Here is a 16,350-nt window from a genome sequence, read left to right on the forward strand (position 1 = left end):
TTTGTTATTTTCTGGGAAATTGGTGCCCTTTCTCTCTCCTCCCCCTCTTTGGTTTCTGTAAACCTTGGCTCTTTCCTGGATTTCTGGATAGCTCCCTCTCTTTTTTTCATAACTTTGTTTTGGCTACAGAATAATCATAATAATAGGGCTGCTACTGACAAACTGGCATAGATAACACACACAGAAACCCTCATTCTTTGCATGAGTCCAGATTCTAGTAAGATCTCAGACACTCAGATTTGTAGCTGGTACCTATTGTATAACTTTCTCTCTGGGTCTTTGACATGGCTTCATCCTATATTATCCTCTGTCTCAAACAGTGTACAAAAATTAAAACTGAAATATTTATTGAATAGCAATTACAATAAAAATGTTTATAGCTCAGTCCCATATATATTGTGTAGATTACTAAGTATCAAGTTACACTGAGTTCAAGGCATTTAATTCCAGATAAATGGGCAGAAATGTACATGCAAAGTAGCCTAAGTAGCTGACTCAAATAATCAAGCACTAGAATAGCAGAACTACTTTCAAAAAATGCAAATGGCAACTGCAATTTTAAAGGAGGTATTTCTTCTTTCCCCTCAAAATTATCATAAAGTTAAAATTTCTGTTATGACATTAATAGATTATCTGAAAATAAAAGTGTGCCTTTTCCTTTATAATTGTTCTACCGCTGCAATATGAAAATGAATGTGAATTAAATCAACTAAAATCTGTGAATAATTGGGTGGCATCACTATCATCAGCTTGCTGCAGAACAAATATATTAGGAACACCAGGATAATAATAGAGAACAGGATAAATTATATTTATATACTAGTATTTACAAAATGATTATAAGTTGCAAGCTGCTCAGTTTCAGAGAGCTGAGCTCAAATTAGGTGGCACACAGACCATATAACGGCATGTGGAAAAAGGCCACTGCTACAATACTACCTCAGTATCATACTGCATAACAAATTCACTAAATAAACAAACAAAAAAGGTAATAAATTAGGACATTTTTTTTTTACCAGTGCTGACTTTATGTTCTTTTGTCCACCACTCTTCTATTCTTTTGGGTGTAATCTGCTTATTGGCAGTTGAAAACACGGGAGCATATACCGTAATTTCATTTGGCAGACTAAAATTGCCCATCCAAGTGACTACGTTAAAAATGCTTTTGTCCAAAGTAGAAAGCTCCTTTCTACTGCCTCAATTCAGCCTCCACAGAGGACTTGGAAGGTTCTACTGTCATACAATCAATTATCAACTTTTCTGAAATAGGATTAAAATATTTTCCCTCATTCTTCCATGAAAAACAAAAAATGGAAATTTTACACCCAAATCTAAACATATTCACAAAAATCACTCCCATTTCATCCTCTTCCTAAGAGCAGAATTGAGTTTGAAAAAATAAATTCTGAATGCCGCATACAGGTAGTCCTTGACTTATGAGAGTTTGTTTAGTGACCGTTTGAAGTTACAAAAGCATTGAAAAAAGGGATATGATCGTTTTTCACACTTACAACCATTGCAGCATCTCCATGATCACAAGATCAAAATTTAGATGCTTGGCAACTGACTCATATTTGTGACAGTTGCTAGAAAAAAAGCAACATCAAGTCTCTCAGAAATATGTGATTATAAGAAGTTTCTCCCTAACTGTTTTAACTGGTTGGAGCTGAACTTTAATGGGGCAGATGGCTTGTCTAAATCTTTGACTATGATAAACTTAATCATACTCAAGAGGAAAAATAGCCATATATAAGAGAGATTCAATCATCTGGATTATTTCATATTTCCATATATCCATTATTCATAGCATTTATTTCCTGGTTCACAAAATCTTGGTTAGTAATTCCATTTTATTTTAAAGCAACTCACTTTTTCTGAACTTTTCTGTTTTGCTCACCCTAAAAGATGGTCTGGAATTCTTGAGCCACATTTCATCTATTTTTATAAAGGATGCTCTGGAAAATGGCCTTAATTTCCCACTCAGACTCTTAACCCTTAATAGTCATGTGTCCAGATTTGCAATAATGGGTAGTAGCATAGAACATCTTTAAACAGTCAAAACATATCTTAGTGTGTTCTACCACACAGAAATAGAAGTGAAATGACCATTTGGTCATTCCATTTTTAAAGCCCTCTGGTCCCAAAATTTGAATGAAAGTAGTAAAGGGCAAAAATAGAAACATTATTTTACTGAAAGATTTATTACAATGAACCATAGTTACTCATAATATACACAACCAAGGCCACTAAAAGTTAGAGCAACATATATAATTTAAAGTAATCTTACAACTACATTGTTATAGCCTCAAAGAAGAATTGGAAGATACAACTTCTTACCACAGTCACTAGACACCCATTCTGAGCAAAGTTCTCAAAAAGGATGCTTGGTGGAACTTGAGACTATAAAATAATATTTGGAAAGTGACAGTTGCTAAAACATGTAGAACCCCATCATTTATTTAAAAAACCCAAACCATGAAATATTAGAGATACACTGTTTTTATTTCCACTGCAGCCACTTGCAGGAAACATTAAATAAAATACACTACCCATTTATCACAATTACAGATTTTTAACCTGTATGTGATGTGATGCAATACAATGTCTTGGATTCAGAACTATAAATCAGACAGTTTGTCCATAGAAGAAATCTTTATTTTATCTTAAGCTAGTTAGACTGAGTCACTCTCTTAGCCATAAAAATTGAAAAATCACCACCATCAACTTTATAGATACGTTAAACACAGTGGATTATAGTTCTTACTAAAATTGTATAAAGTTAGGCTATTAGACCTGAAAAGAGAAAATCCCCTAAATGATGCATTAAAAAAATAGTCAGCAACGAGAAACTATTCATTTCATAACAAAACTTCATTAATCCATCCATATTAAATCACATTAAACACTAAAACCTTGAAGTCAGCAAATTATAGTATCCATGAAGACAAAGAAACTATCACTGATCAGAAACTAACATGGCATATCATTAGCATTAGGGAGCAAAGAAAGCTTGAAGACTAATTACTACCAGTAGTTTGGATGAAAAAAAATCTCTACCTTCAAACAATCTTAAAACTATCCTAAGATTCATTTGCCCAATAGAATGTTTATTAAAATTCTATGGAGTCTAGAGAATGAAGTCTGTTTTATAGGGTTATTCAACCAGAAAAGAGCATTTTAGCCACACCAAATGTTTTTTGAAAGTAGATACTGTCTCACTCATAACAGAGCCTCTGATTTGATAAAGCTAGATTTCAATAACTGAACACATTTTCCATAACTGTTTTGTAATGTGCAAAATCTCACTCAAAACCTGAGAGTGATCAAATGTTTCATCAAGACAATCATAGTAGCGACTTCTCCAACATAGCTGAAGTACTAATCAGAAAGTCCTACATGAACTTGTCACTTAAGTATACTGTGACAAAAGCTGGCTGGGCATCCGTTGACTGCCTCAAAGCAAACCTTTATTAATTAGAGATGACAAAGCAGCCAAACCTGAGAGCTATGCTAATTGGAATTTGATACTGGATGCTATAGGGTTGATTTCTACTCACATAAACCATTGGTTCCAGGACAAGGTAGCCTCTACACTTTGACCTTTAATTAGTTTGAATAATAATCACCTCCCGCTCAACAGGTATATTTATTCTTAAACTGCGTTTTCAGAGATATTGGCATTTGCTATTTATTTTCATCTCTCTCAAGCACACGCATCCATACACAGAGAAGAAAAATGTATTCTCATGTTTTAAAGTTGATATTTTTATAACAAACTTTAATATAGCAAGAAGTGGAACAGGCAAAAGATTGGAGTTTAGAGTAACTACCTGCTAGCCAAGTTTATTGGCAAGAGGCAGTTTTCCTCCACTAAAACACACTACTAAAACACACAGGCAATCAGGCTACATAAGGAGCTTTAGAGCATTTTAGATTTAATATCAGCTAAATTCATCCCTCCCTCCCCATGTCGACAACTAATGCACATAAGAGTTCTTTTTCTCCCCAGAAAGAAACAACACCGCACATTAATACAACAAAAGCACCATTCCAAAATGCCTTCCCTTCCAGGCAAAGATGCACCTGAAGATAAAATACTACATGGTAGCTAATTAATTACAACAACAACAACAACAACAACAAAGCTACAGTTTGGAAGCATAACAACAACAACAACAAAGCTACAGTTTGGAAGCATAACAACAACAACAACAACAAAGCTACAGTTTGGAAGCATATTTCTGGTCCAAGAGAGAGATCGCTACCGGTGTGAAACTAAACCTCCTACGATGTGTAGCTTCGATACAAGGCAAATACTCCGAAGTATCGATCCCTAACAGGACTCGCGATTGCTTTTAAAACAGTTCGGTCCAAGAGTTGATCGGAATGACCCGCGCTTCTTCCTTTGCCTTTCCCAAATCCGTTGAACCAAGCTCAGCTCCCCACACCCACCCACCCCGACTTCAAGAACGGCAACTTCGCCAGCTGCCTCTTCCTCCTCCTCCACCACCACCCACGATCAGCTGCACTCCCCAACTGCCCCCCAGACACCCACACAATCCCTCTTTGTTCTCAGCAAATCCTTGCTTCTTCTTCTCCCCCACCCCCTTCCCAAGGCGCAGCCCAAGTTTCCTCCGAGCCTTTTCTCCCCACTGGCAAAGCAGTTCCTTAGTTACCACCTCTTACAATAGTGACTCCGAATAAGGAAAGCCACACTTTGCCTCGGTTGGCTCCCATCATCACCTCGCAGTCCCTTCTTCCCAAACGCACCCGGAGATCTGACCCAACTGTTACCCCCCCATCGCCCCTTCAACCCCACTTTCAGACTCCCCACTTTTCCGGCTGTTTCGCTTGCTCGTTGTCCCCGGCTCCCCCCCCCGCCCCGTACACCGTGCCTCTTCCTCCTCACCTTAAATTGCGGGGCTCCGGTAGCTTCTCGTTAAGGGGGATGGCCCCCCCGGCCCAACCGCTGGGAGGGGGGTAGGGGGGGCTCAATGGCTCCGCAACGGCGGCTCCATCAGCAGCGCCTTCACCTGAGGAGGGACCGAGCCCCCCCTCCCCTCCTCGAGCCACTTCCGGTCCCTCTGCTAGGAGACAGGCACGGGGAGAAGAGCGTCGAGAAGCTCGAGTGGTCAGAGAGAGAGAGAAAGGCGCCCAGGGTATTCGTTCCGTCAAGGAGAGGGGCGGGGGGGGGAGCCGAGCACGGAGCGCATCGAACGCGCTCCGAGGGACTCGTTCCGTTGTAAGGTGAGTGGGTGGAAGGCCGAGCCGATCGATGGGAGAGATGAGAAAGAAGCGTAGTAGCCGGGAAGGGGGTGAGAAAAGAGCCTCGATCCGGAGATTCCTGAATTGCAAGGACAAACCCGAAGGCCTAGCGTATCGATTAGCGTGTTAAAAGAGGCAAACCGGGCGTTCGGAATGGTGAGAGGAGAGAGAAGGCGGCGCAGCCGAACTTCGAGAGCATCGAGAGGGGGCGCTAGTAATAGCAAAAGAAAGCAGCGGGGCGTGTCTGGGAGCCGAGTACGGCGTGTGTGAGCTTCATTAATAGCGGCGGTTGCGATCAAGTGTCCCCGGCTTGGCTCCTTAATAAAGAGAGTTGCCGTTGTCAATCCATCCCGTAACAGTGGGAACTAAGTGGGCCAGTATTGATTAACTTGAGATTCCTCAGGCTTTTCTATATGTCCCAACGCCTAAACAAAAATAGGAGCAGGGAGTTACAGTATTGGGAATATATGCCGCTTTGTGTTAACCAATACTGGCGCACGTTGGTGTTCCGTATAATATTGATATCGATTTATTGTTGTGTTGCGATTCGATGGCCGATTCCTCAAGCGCAAATTCGGGCGTAAAATCGGACGCGTGGGTTTCCCCTGAAAAAAAGAAAATGCCGTAATATTCAGTATCTGAATATTTATTTAGTTTGTCACTCATGTATCTGAATATGTCTGAAAGGTTCTTGTGTTACTGTTTCCTATTCTTAGAGTTGTAAGCAGGCCGGAGTCTTGTAGAGTCTTGGCACCTTCTGTGGTTTGCATGCATGCGTAAATTAATAATAAATAATTAAATGCCGCTTTTTTTCTTTTGCAACAACGCACACAGTTTGTGTTTCTTGACTTACTGTTTTGCTAATACGATAGCGTGTGAATTTATACTTGCTGAGCCCCACAAGTTACACATCCCGTGTAAGCGATCAGCCCGAATTCATTGGAAGTAGACAGGAACAACAAGAATCGTATGAGAAGGTCAATTCCAAGAAATGGGAAATAAAGACGTGGTTTCGGGCCACCCAGCTGTAACTTCAAGTAAGCCGATCCCGGAAGAGATTTTCTAGTGTTTTGGAGCCACCTGATCGTCTTGCTTTTGCTGCCCGAGACACAATGTTTCCTCACCACGAAATTGTTCCAAATTAAATAAAGTCATTTACTTTTTGGAATCCGATAATTTCTGCCCGACCCGTATAATTGGAGACGGTTGGCAGGCTCCGTACCCATCGATCAAAGAATGTCACCCAAGGGTTCCAAAAACCATCATCCCGTCTCTACGCCGATCCATATGGCTCCCATTCTGCCCGTTTTTTAAAAAAGTCCCAAGCTTGCCCCCTCCCCCCGCATTGGATTAATAAAATCCGTGGTAAGGCTTTCTTTTAATTTGATGTTAGCTCAAATGTTTCTTTTTTTTTCCTTTTCGGAATCTGGATGTTACATTGTTCTTCTTTGGCTCTATCTGTTCTGAAATGTTATACTGTTGGTGGCCCCAGAGTCTATGGATTTAGATGGCTCCCTAAATTATAATGATTTGCTTTTCGAATAACTAGACATATGTATAGGCTTGTGAACCTAAGCACCAGAAACCCTCTGGCACTTAATTCCAGGCACAGGGCTCTAAGAAGGTAGGTTTAATAAGTAAAACTGGATTCTCCACACAGAGAAAAAACTCATTCGCTCCCCAAGATGAAATAACGGAAACAACCTATTTTCACCATGTCCTGGAGATGGTTTGATAGAAGCCCTGTTGTTCAAGCCTCTTCTTCTATTCCCTTTTTCATTCTGAGATGCAGTAATTCTTCCTGCCACAGATGCAAAATCCACAAAGTTTTCAAACTGCTTTGAGCAATTGGGAAATAGAAGTGATTGGCAGTGTGGAAACGCCCATAGTTAGAAAATGGACTTGAGTATTCCCACTTACCAAGCCATAAGACGTACATTCTAAATATTATTCCCTCACAAAGTCTTAAAATGATCAGTTGATGAGAAAAGCACTGGTAGCAGGATAGTATACGAAATTTCCAAAATTTCACATCAAATCAATCCAAAAGTCAATTAAAATGGGCAGTATTTCAAAAAGTATAAATCAATATTAAGAATGTGTAAGGAGACTGTGATCAATAAACAGTCTACCTGGTGTGTGATGATTTGAAAAGATGCGATAAAGACAGACAATGAGTCCATATTTTTAATGGAAACCTATCTCCTGGAGAGAAACTAACAATTTTATTTTAATATCTTAAAATTAACATCTTAACTTATTTATATACAATTTAGAATTGTGATTACCTAATTCACAGAAATAAGGCTGTGGGTAGAAGAGGATTTAGTTTTCAGAAAAATACTAATTTGCAGAGGCACAAATTTGGACGTTATAGGATCATTTCATAGGTGCCAAATATTGTAAAAGTTTTTCATATTTGTGATAGATTAGGATTAAATGTCTACTCAAGTACAAATTTTGTAGTTCTCATTTGTTCATAATACGTATTGTACCCATAGGATAATTAGAAAGGTAAGTAGCCCACAAAAAATTCACATGAAGAACTATGCTTAGCAATAAGCTTAAATTTGTTTCCCAATCAATTTTAAGATTCTTTTTGAAGCTGGCAGCATTGTCTGAGGAATACATTAAAAGCGGTTGTTTTCATCCTATGTGTGCTAATGTGACCCTCTTTGGAGGTTATTGCTGCTGAATTAGCTAATTAAAACACTTTCTCCCACATATAAATAGGACAGAGCAGCAGCACTGATGATATAATCTATGTTACCTTTGTCTCTGAGAATCTCTTTGATCTAGGTTCAAGATGTACTTCAAACACATCAGTCCTGGGAGGCAAACAGAATCACGAGTGTCCTCAAATTATACCATACACTGTTCCTTTTTAATGTATTTTAAAAAAAGTTACTGGGGTCAAAACAGAATATATTCTGAGACAAAAGCAATGTTTTCACCTCTCATACATTTTATTAAGCAACTGTTTATTTTCATAGTACAGTTCTCTGACACTAATTCAGCCTCATTTGGCATAGCCAGGCAGCATTTGGTTTACCAAAGATAAGTCCACATCTAACTTTTTTTAGAGTTTAGTATGGTTCATTGGCCACATTTGGTAGACCAGACAAGGAAATTAGTTCCCCTAAAAAGCTAAAACTACCTTCGTTGAAATGGCTATAACAGAACAATAACAGACTGGTTGTGCTGGATCTCCTCCCCCTTCTTATATGAAGTGGATTAGGGAGTGTCTGTCTTGAGCTGCTTCCGAATGTTGTCCAGTTGTTCTGGACTTTAAAAGTGCTTCAGCCCCTTCTGCCTAGCTAATGGCAGGTTCCTATGGATCTCACAACAAAGTCATCTTTCTTACTTTACTGTCTGTGCTTGGGGTCATTCTCAGACATTTGGGTATGCTAAGTAAAACACTATAGTGAACTTGCAGCTATATAGGTTAGCTAGTTTTTGCTGGAGTTCAAGCTTCACATCAAGGTGGAACTGACACTTGGTTAAGCATAACCTACAGGGGCAGGGTTCACACAACCTACCAGGTTCAAAACCAAATAATACGGAATTGAACCCATGTCTCTTCTATTTTCAATCTATGGTGGGATCATTGTTTTATTAAGGTTTTAACAATGGCATTTTAAAAAAGGTTACAATTTATTTCATCATCTTAGCCCTCTGATATTCACACCGCACCTAGTATAATCCATTTTGTATGCATATTGGGACATACCATATCCCAAAGTTTATATTTGTATCATATTGACCAATGTTTAATAACATGGTTTATTCAACCCAGTTTTCTGAATTTGTCTATAACAACGAACCTTTGAATGAATGAACCACCTTTAAAAACAACTCTTAATGAAGGAGCCAAGGTTTTCAATTGGGGGTCAGAAAGCATTTTGTTTTTATGGTTTGAATTGTTGTTGTTTTCTAGTCCTGCTTGAGCCATAAAAGCAGCTGGATGACTATGGGCCAGCCCCCTCTCTCAGCCCTGGAAATGGCAAACTATTTCTGAAAATCTTGCCTAGATGACTGCAGGAACTGGTCCAGGCATTTACCAGGATTCAACATTGATTCAAAGGCAGCAAAATCCATCCATCAGGTTGAGTTCCCTGGTGTTCTGTACCAGAACACAATTTTACAAAATGATGGTCTTGTTAGCTCATCCCTGGTTGTTTCTTATCTAACAAGAGCAAGAAAACATCATCCACAACTTATAACAGAGGAAGGAGAAAGTATAGAAAGACGGAATGAAAAATAAGGTAGAACTTTTAGTAAGTACTATTGGGGAGTGGGAAGTCTTTCAAATGTAACACAACAAATGATTTTTTTCCTGAGAAAAACCTCCTATATAAGTTTGGAATGAAGAAAGATCATAAACAGAATATAAGGAACCACTACTTAGTTATACTGGTTTCTGCAGGTAGGTTCAGACTGCTCAAGACAATGATATCCAGAGGATTATCATTTATCTAGCTGGTTGACTGATCTTTCTTCCCAGCTGCTATGAAGATCAGTTGGTCTGTTTAGATGGCAAAGACATAAATTTCCACAGCCTATGTTTTACAGGTGGCATCTACCCCCAACGAGAATTGCAAGAATGTCCAAGAATAAATCAGAAAAGTGCTGGAAATGTCATCAGACACCAGGCTCATATTACCACATGTGGTGGACTTGTATTGAAGCCAAAAGATACTGGAGTAAAATTCACATGTGGTTGGAGAAAATGATACACAAACCATAGATCTTAAACCAGAATTTTTTTTACTGGGAATTATACCAGAAATCTATAACAAAGACTTAAAATATTTGATTGTAAACGTTTTAACAGCAGCTAGAATCGTATCTGCAAAAAACTGGAAAAATGAAACAATACCAAAACAGGAAGAAGTTATTTGAAAAATAATGGAGTGTGCTGAAATGAGCAAATTGACATTTGAAATTAGAGAACATGACAATGAGCAATTTTATAAGATAGGGGATTTGTTTTATCAGTGGCTGGGGAAAAAAAAACCTGGAAGTGAAAAATGTTTTACTTATGTTTTAATTGAAGGAGATAAGTGATAATACAATTATGTTGTTAAATAGATTAATAATGATACAACGAAAGACATATATATATATGAATGAATTGAATAATTTAGAATTTTTTGTTTTAAAATGAAGGATAAGGATAATAATGAATCTATGTACATTTGATAGAGGATTGGTGATATAATGTATACCCTAAGTGTATATTATAAAGATATCCTGTTGTTGATAAATAATTCTAATAAGGAAGTAATAAAAAATTGGTATATATATGAAGTGACTATTTAGAATACCTTGTTAAAAAATGAAGGAATAACATTTTTGTTTGAATGTATGATGTACAAGGACAATAATGAACATAAGCATACTCGATGGATGATTGGTGGGATTATAAATAATTGAAAATAGTGATATATAAATATAAACAGTTGGTAAATTCTTTTATACTGTAAAAATATTCAGAAAGGAATGTGATTATATAAAGGTATATTGTTATTAAACAGACAATCAAGAATGTAAGGGAATTAGGTTTATTGAAAAGAAAGAAATATTAATCGTAATTGAATGTATGTTGTACAATGAAAGTGAGGTATCTAGTTATATTAGACAGAAAATCTGTGATTGTATATGTAATTGAGAATATGGATGCAAAAACACTTGTAACCAAACAACATGCTGTATGTAATGGATGAGAATTTTTTTATGTTGCTTTTTATGTTTAAAAATTAAAAAATTGCAAAAAAAAGAAATTTCCACAGCCTGAAATACAGAGTAAGAAAGCTCCATTATATAAAACTGTACTCCCTATGAACAGAGAATCTACAACCTGATATAATTAGACGTTCTCACTGTATTTTCAAGTTGCTGATTCTATGCCATTCTTAAAGCCAACCAACAAAATATAAAACTGTGCTTATAGATGTGATGGCAATTTCCTGAGGTCTCTCTCCAAAATGATGCAACCCAGATGTATTATGGAACTTTCAACATCTCCAGCCAACCACCAAGATATCCGCTTGGAGGAGGCTGTCTTACAGGGTCAGCCATAGCAAATGGACAAGGCCCTTGACAGCACAGCCACTACCGTCTGGACAGTCTTTTAGCTATAGCCCACCTGATGTCCTTCAATCACCACTAAAGGCTGAACAGATTATGAGAACTGTAATTTGAAAACACAGGAAGGGCAACAAGTTCATATTGTTGTTTTGTTCTTTCTGCCTAATTAGCTAGATCTCCTTGAGTAACAGGACATTCACTTTGAGACAATGGGCAAACATTTTGTTTCATCACCTTTGATCTCTCTCCTTGATTCTACCTGTTTGACCCTGGGGTTCCCCCATTGGCTAGGGGGACACTGAGAAAATCAGCATTGGGCAGGAGAAAATAAAAGGGCAGCTCCCTTCTTCCTTGGACTCTTTTTAAGGTCCTAAAACAGCTTCTTGTAATTTATTCCCCCCTAGCTATGATCAGGGATGCTTATAAGGGAGGAGTACATGCTCTTAAGTATCAGCCCTCTCAGATGAACCAGACAGGAAAAGGGACTAGATGAACTAATTCTACTTTCTTGTAAGGCTGCATTAAAGAATCTTGCAAGTCTAAAAGTACAAATTCCCTGCCGTCACTTTTAACCGATCCTCTGATCAATTAGGGCAGGTCCTTCCTAAGTTTCTTCCTCTGATCATTAAACTCTTAGGGACATGATGGTGAAACTATGGCAAACATGCTAGAAGTGGCACGCATGTCAGCCGTTGCCCATTGCTCTTCTGGGTTCCAGCGTGCACATGCATGCCGACCTGCTAGTCTTTGTACACACGGGAGCACTAGAAATTGAAAGACCAGGTGACAGGCACACGTGTGCACACCGGAAACTGGAAGTTAAGCATGCACGCGCCGGGGAGCTGCTCTTCAACCATTTCCAACCAGTTAATTTTTGCCTGAGAGCGAGAGTCATCATGATCCAACACCAGCCAACATGGGATTAGCCTCTGTTGCTGAATTACTGCAAGGTCCTTTCTCCACCACCGATGATCCTAGGATCCAAGATTTAACCGAGCAGAAGAATTCGTGGGAACGACTTGCAACGTGTAGTTAGCTCAGCAAAAGTAAAACAATTCCTGATTGTTTTTCCCCTTACAAAGTGCTATATGTGACAGGGAGGAAGATCCATTTAACCATAGAATTTCTACAAGTCCCCAATAAGAGAAAAGCATAATTGAAATAAAACCATTTCCTACCACTCCCCAACAGGGGGCAGCAAATAGCATCTTTAAAAAAACAGGTAGAAAAAGCAAAATCACTTTTTATGGGAGGATGCATGCTTAAAAAAAAAAAAAAATCCAAAATTAACTTCCAGCGCTTGGAAAGTGTTACAAGAGAACTTTCATTGGATACTTTTTCATTCTCTTTTTTTTTACTTTAGCCTATCGAAGAGGGGAAGACAATATATCCACAGCAATGCTCTCCCTCCATTGACCCCTTTCTCTACCACTGAGGATTGATACAGCCGTGCTGCAGTGCTGACATGCAGGAGAACGGCAGACAAACTCATCAATCAACCTGGAGGAATCAATCCAGCTGCCGGATTGAACTGGTGCCCAGAGCAACAAAGCAATCTTGCAGGAGAGCTTCTGCAGGACCCCCTGCGGGCAAGCCTGATGCCCCCCAGCTGTTTTGGATCTACTGCTCTCAAACAGGATGGCCCTGAGTGAAAGGGGACAAAGAGTAATGTAACAAAAATTCAATGTTGGGCAGCAAAAAGGAACTTGGTCCAATGACACCTTCAGCTATTTTGTGTGGTTGGTTTAGGTTTGAACTAGAATGTTTTGTGAACTCGGCTATTGACAGGTATAAAACATGGTCCATAGCTTTATGAGTCCTTCAGCACCATTTATGGTTTATTAGCTCATAGTTAAACTGTGGTTTAGCACCTTATAGGAAGGTCCACAGCTTTCTTTCCCTTCCTAGATATAATTTTGGGGCTCGTATTGTATCTTAGAGCCTTGTATCTTAGATTTCAGACAGTTGAAGAGACTGGCAAATTGCAAAAATCATGGTTACAGCTTCTTCTAAAGGTGTTAGTGCCAAATAAAAACCAATAGGTCACAAGCAGGGAACAATTTTCTCTTTGGTGGCATCCCACCTATAGGTCAGCTAATCTGACACTTATTTTTAGGTGACTTTTTTTTTAATAGCTCTAATCTATGCTGGTAGTCCTCAGCTTATGACCACAATTGAGCCTAAAATTTCTGTAGGAAAGACTGCTATCAATTGAGTTTTGCTCCATTTTACAGCCCTTCTTGCCACAGTTGTTAAGCAAATAACTGCAGTTGTTAAATTAGCAACACGGTTGTTAAGCAGATCTGGCTTCCCCTTTGACTTTGCTTGTCAGAAGGTCACAAAAGGGGATCACATCACCCTGGAACATTGTAACCGTCATGAATATGAAGCAATTGCCAAGCATCTGAATTTTGATCACATGACCACGGGGAATGCTGCAACGCTCATGCGTGTGAAAAATGGTCATAAGTCACATTTTTAGTGCCATTGCAACTTCAAACGGTCGTTAAATGAATGGTTGTACGCCGAGGACTACCTGTATCAAGAAAGATGACAGGGAAGATACAACATCAGTCAAGATGGCACAGAAAAAACCTCAGCAGGGCATGGGAGAAAAGTTAAATATTTGCTACCACCAAGAAGAAGTAGCTTGAGCCCCTCTGTGAAGCTCAGGCTATGCAAAGAAAGTGTTAATTTTTTCTGCCCACAGCCCCTCTGCTCCCCTGGCTGTTTTTCATAAAACAGGACCCCCCTATGTGGCAGTCTCTCATCTTGATCCATTCTCTCTGTGAAACCTGCTGGCTCAGGAGATTTAATTTAAAATGTTTCTCAAAGTGGCATGTCCGGGACCTTCTCTATAAATAAAGAGCATGGGTCGGTCTCCAGACGGAAAAGAATTCAAGTGAGGATAACAGCTGATGAAATCTACTCTTCTCCCCAGGCTGCCAATGGCTCAAGAATCCTATTCAGTTTTATATCTGGGACAACCAACCTATTTTACGTAAGAATGAGAAATTAAACAAAACTCTTATTTCAGCAGAATCTGAAGGTGCACTAACAAAACCAAGAAATTGCCCCCAGCCCACCAGAATAGAAAGGCAGGGCATGTTAGAGATCCCATCAATTAGGGATTATTATCTGGTGGGGCCACAAAAAAGGTCCTTCTCTCTGGTGGTCCCTTCTTTATGGGACATTATTCTCCCAAAGGTATGGGTGGTCCCCAGCCTGCTGCTTTTCAAAAAAAAAAAAAAAAAACCTAAAAATGTGGCTGGGGAAAAAGAAAGCAGGCCTGGGAACCATGAATGGAAGATGGAGACAATCAAATGACTGATTTTATTGTCTTCTGGCTGTCATGGGGGTGAGGGGGTTTGTTACATGGTGGATTTTTAAAAATTTTTTTCCTAAGTCGCCTGGACAGCTGTCTAAAGTTGTTTACTAAATAAATAAAATTATAGCGGCAAAGTTAATGAAGGCATGTTAACCAAGGTTACAACACACCCACATTTGAAATACAGAGGGGAAACCACTAAGCCAGGCATAAGCAAGTCTCTGTTTCTTGAGAGCAGATCAAAGCAGCTGGGAATATTTCAGGTTTCTTATTCCAATATTACGGATTCTAGGCGACCGCAAAGCCTTCCCAGAATAATAGCTTACAAGAAGAGTTGCTGTGGTGTATTCGTGCAACAAGAGCCGATTGGCAGACTTCATGTAGGGCAGTGGTTCCCAAACCTTTTCAGTCCACTGCTCCCTTGGTGCTACAAACTGATCCTCAGTGGTGGAATGCAAATTTTTTTATGACTCGTTCTGTGGGCGTGGCTTGGTGGGCGTGGCTGGGGGCTCATGTGACTGGGCAGTTTGCACGACGGAAGGAAGATAGTAACAGTGAAATTCAAAACTGTAACAATTAAATGAAGATTTATTCAAAATGCAATTTAAAAACCTTTTTAGTTAATGTTAATTCAACAAAATTGTTGAACATGATCCAGTGATACCAGGTTTTCAAAGTTTCATAGTCATTTATCAAGAACCTTAGTAACTACACTGCTCAAAAAAAATAAAGGGAACACTTAAACAACACAATGTAACTCCAAGTCAATCACACTTCTGTGAAATCAAACTGTCCACTTAGGTAGCAACACTGATTGACAATCAATTTCACATGCTGTTGTGCAAATGGAATAGACCACAGGTGGAAAGCATAGGCAGTTAGCAAGACATCCCCAATAAAGGAGTGGATCTGCAGGTGGTGACCACAGACCACTTCTCAGTTCCTATGCTTTCTGGCTGATGGTTTGGTCACTTTTGAATGCTGGCAGTGCTTTCACTCTAGTGGTAGCATGAGACGGAGTCTACAACCCACCACAGTGGCTCAGGTGGTGCAGCTCATCCAGGATGGCACATCAATGCGAGCTGTGGCAAGAAGGTTTGCTGTGTCTGTCAGCGTAGTGTCCAGAGCATGGAGGCGCTACCAGGAGACAGGCCAGTACATCAGGAGAGGAGGAGGCCGTAGGAGGGCAACAACCCAGCATCAGGACCTTTGTGCAAGGAGGGACAGGAGGAGCACTGCCAGAGCCCTGCAAAATGACCTCCAGTGGGCCACAAATGTGCATGTGGCTGCTCAAACGGTCAGAAACAAACTCCATGAGGGTGGTATGAGGGCCCGACATCCACAGGTGGGGGTTGTGCTTACAGCCCAACACCATGCAGGACGTTTGGTATTTGCCAGAGAACACCAAGATTGGCAAATTCACCACTGGCGCCCTGTGCTCTTCACAGATGAAAGCAGGTTCACACTGAGCACATGTGACAGACCTGACAGGGTCTGGAGACGCCGTGGAGAACGTTCTGCTGCCTGCAACATCCTCCAGCTTGACCCGTTTGGCAGTGGGTCAGTAATGGTGTGGGGTGGCATTTCTTTAGGGGGCCGCACAGCCCTCCATGTGCTCGCCAGAGGTAGCCTGACTGCCATTAGGTACCGAGATGAGATCCTCAGAC

General features: G+C 39.8%; 1 protein-coding gene across 3 annotated transcripts in view; it reads right to left on the reverse strand.

Moving 5' to 3' along the window:
* IKZF4 (IKAROS family zinc finger 4) overlaps positions 1-5,066 on the reverse strand; it is a 66,041-nt gene extending 60,975 nt beyond the window's left edge. For all 3 annotated transcript variants that reach the window (XM_014070354.2, XM_014070358.2, XM_014070356.2), the window contains exon 1: positions 4,910-5,066. The gene's annotated coding sequence lies outside the window, so the exon portion shown is untranslated. The remainder of the gene's footprint in view (positions 1-4,909) is intronic.
* Between the last annotated feature and the right edge of the window lie 11,284 nt (positions 5,067-16,350).

Source organism: Thamnophis sirtalis, unplaced genomic scaffold (genome assembly GCF_051295495.1).
Source record: "Thamnophis sirtalis isolate CommonGarterSnake01/CBP01778 unplaced genomic scaffold, rThaSir2_p1.2 scaffold_3, whole genome shotgun sequence".
Classification (NCBI taxonomy): Eukaryota; Metazoa; Chordata; class Lepidosauria; order Squamata; family Natricidae; genus Thamnophis; species Thamnophis sirtalis.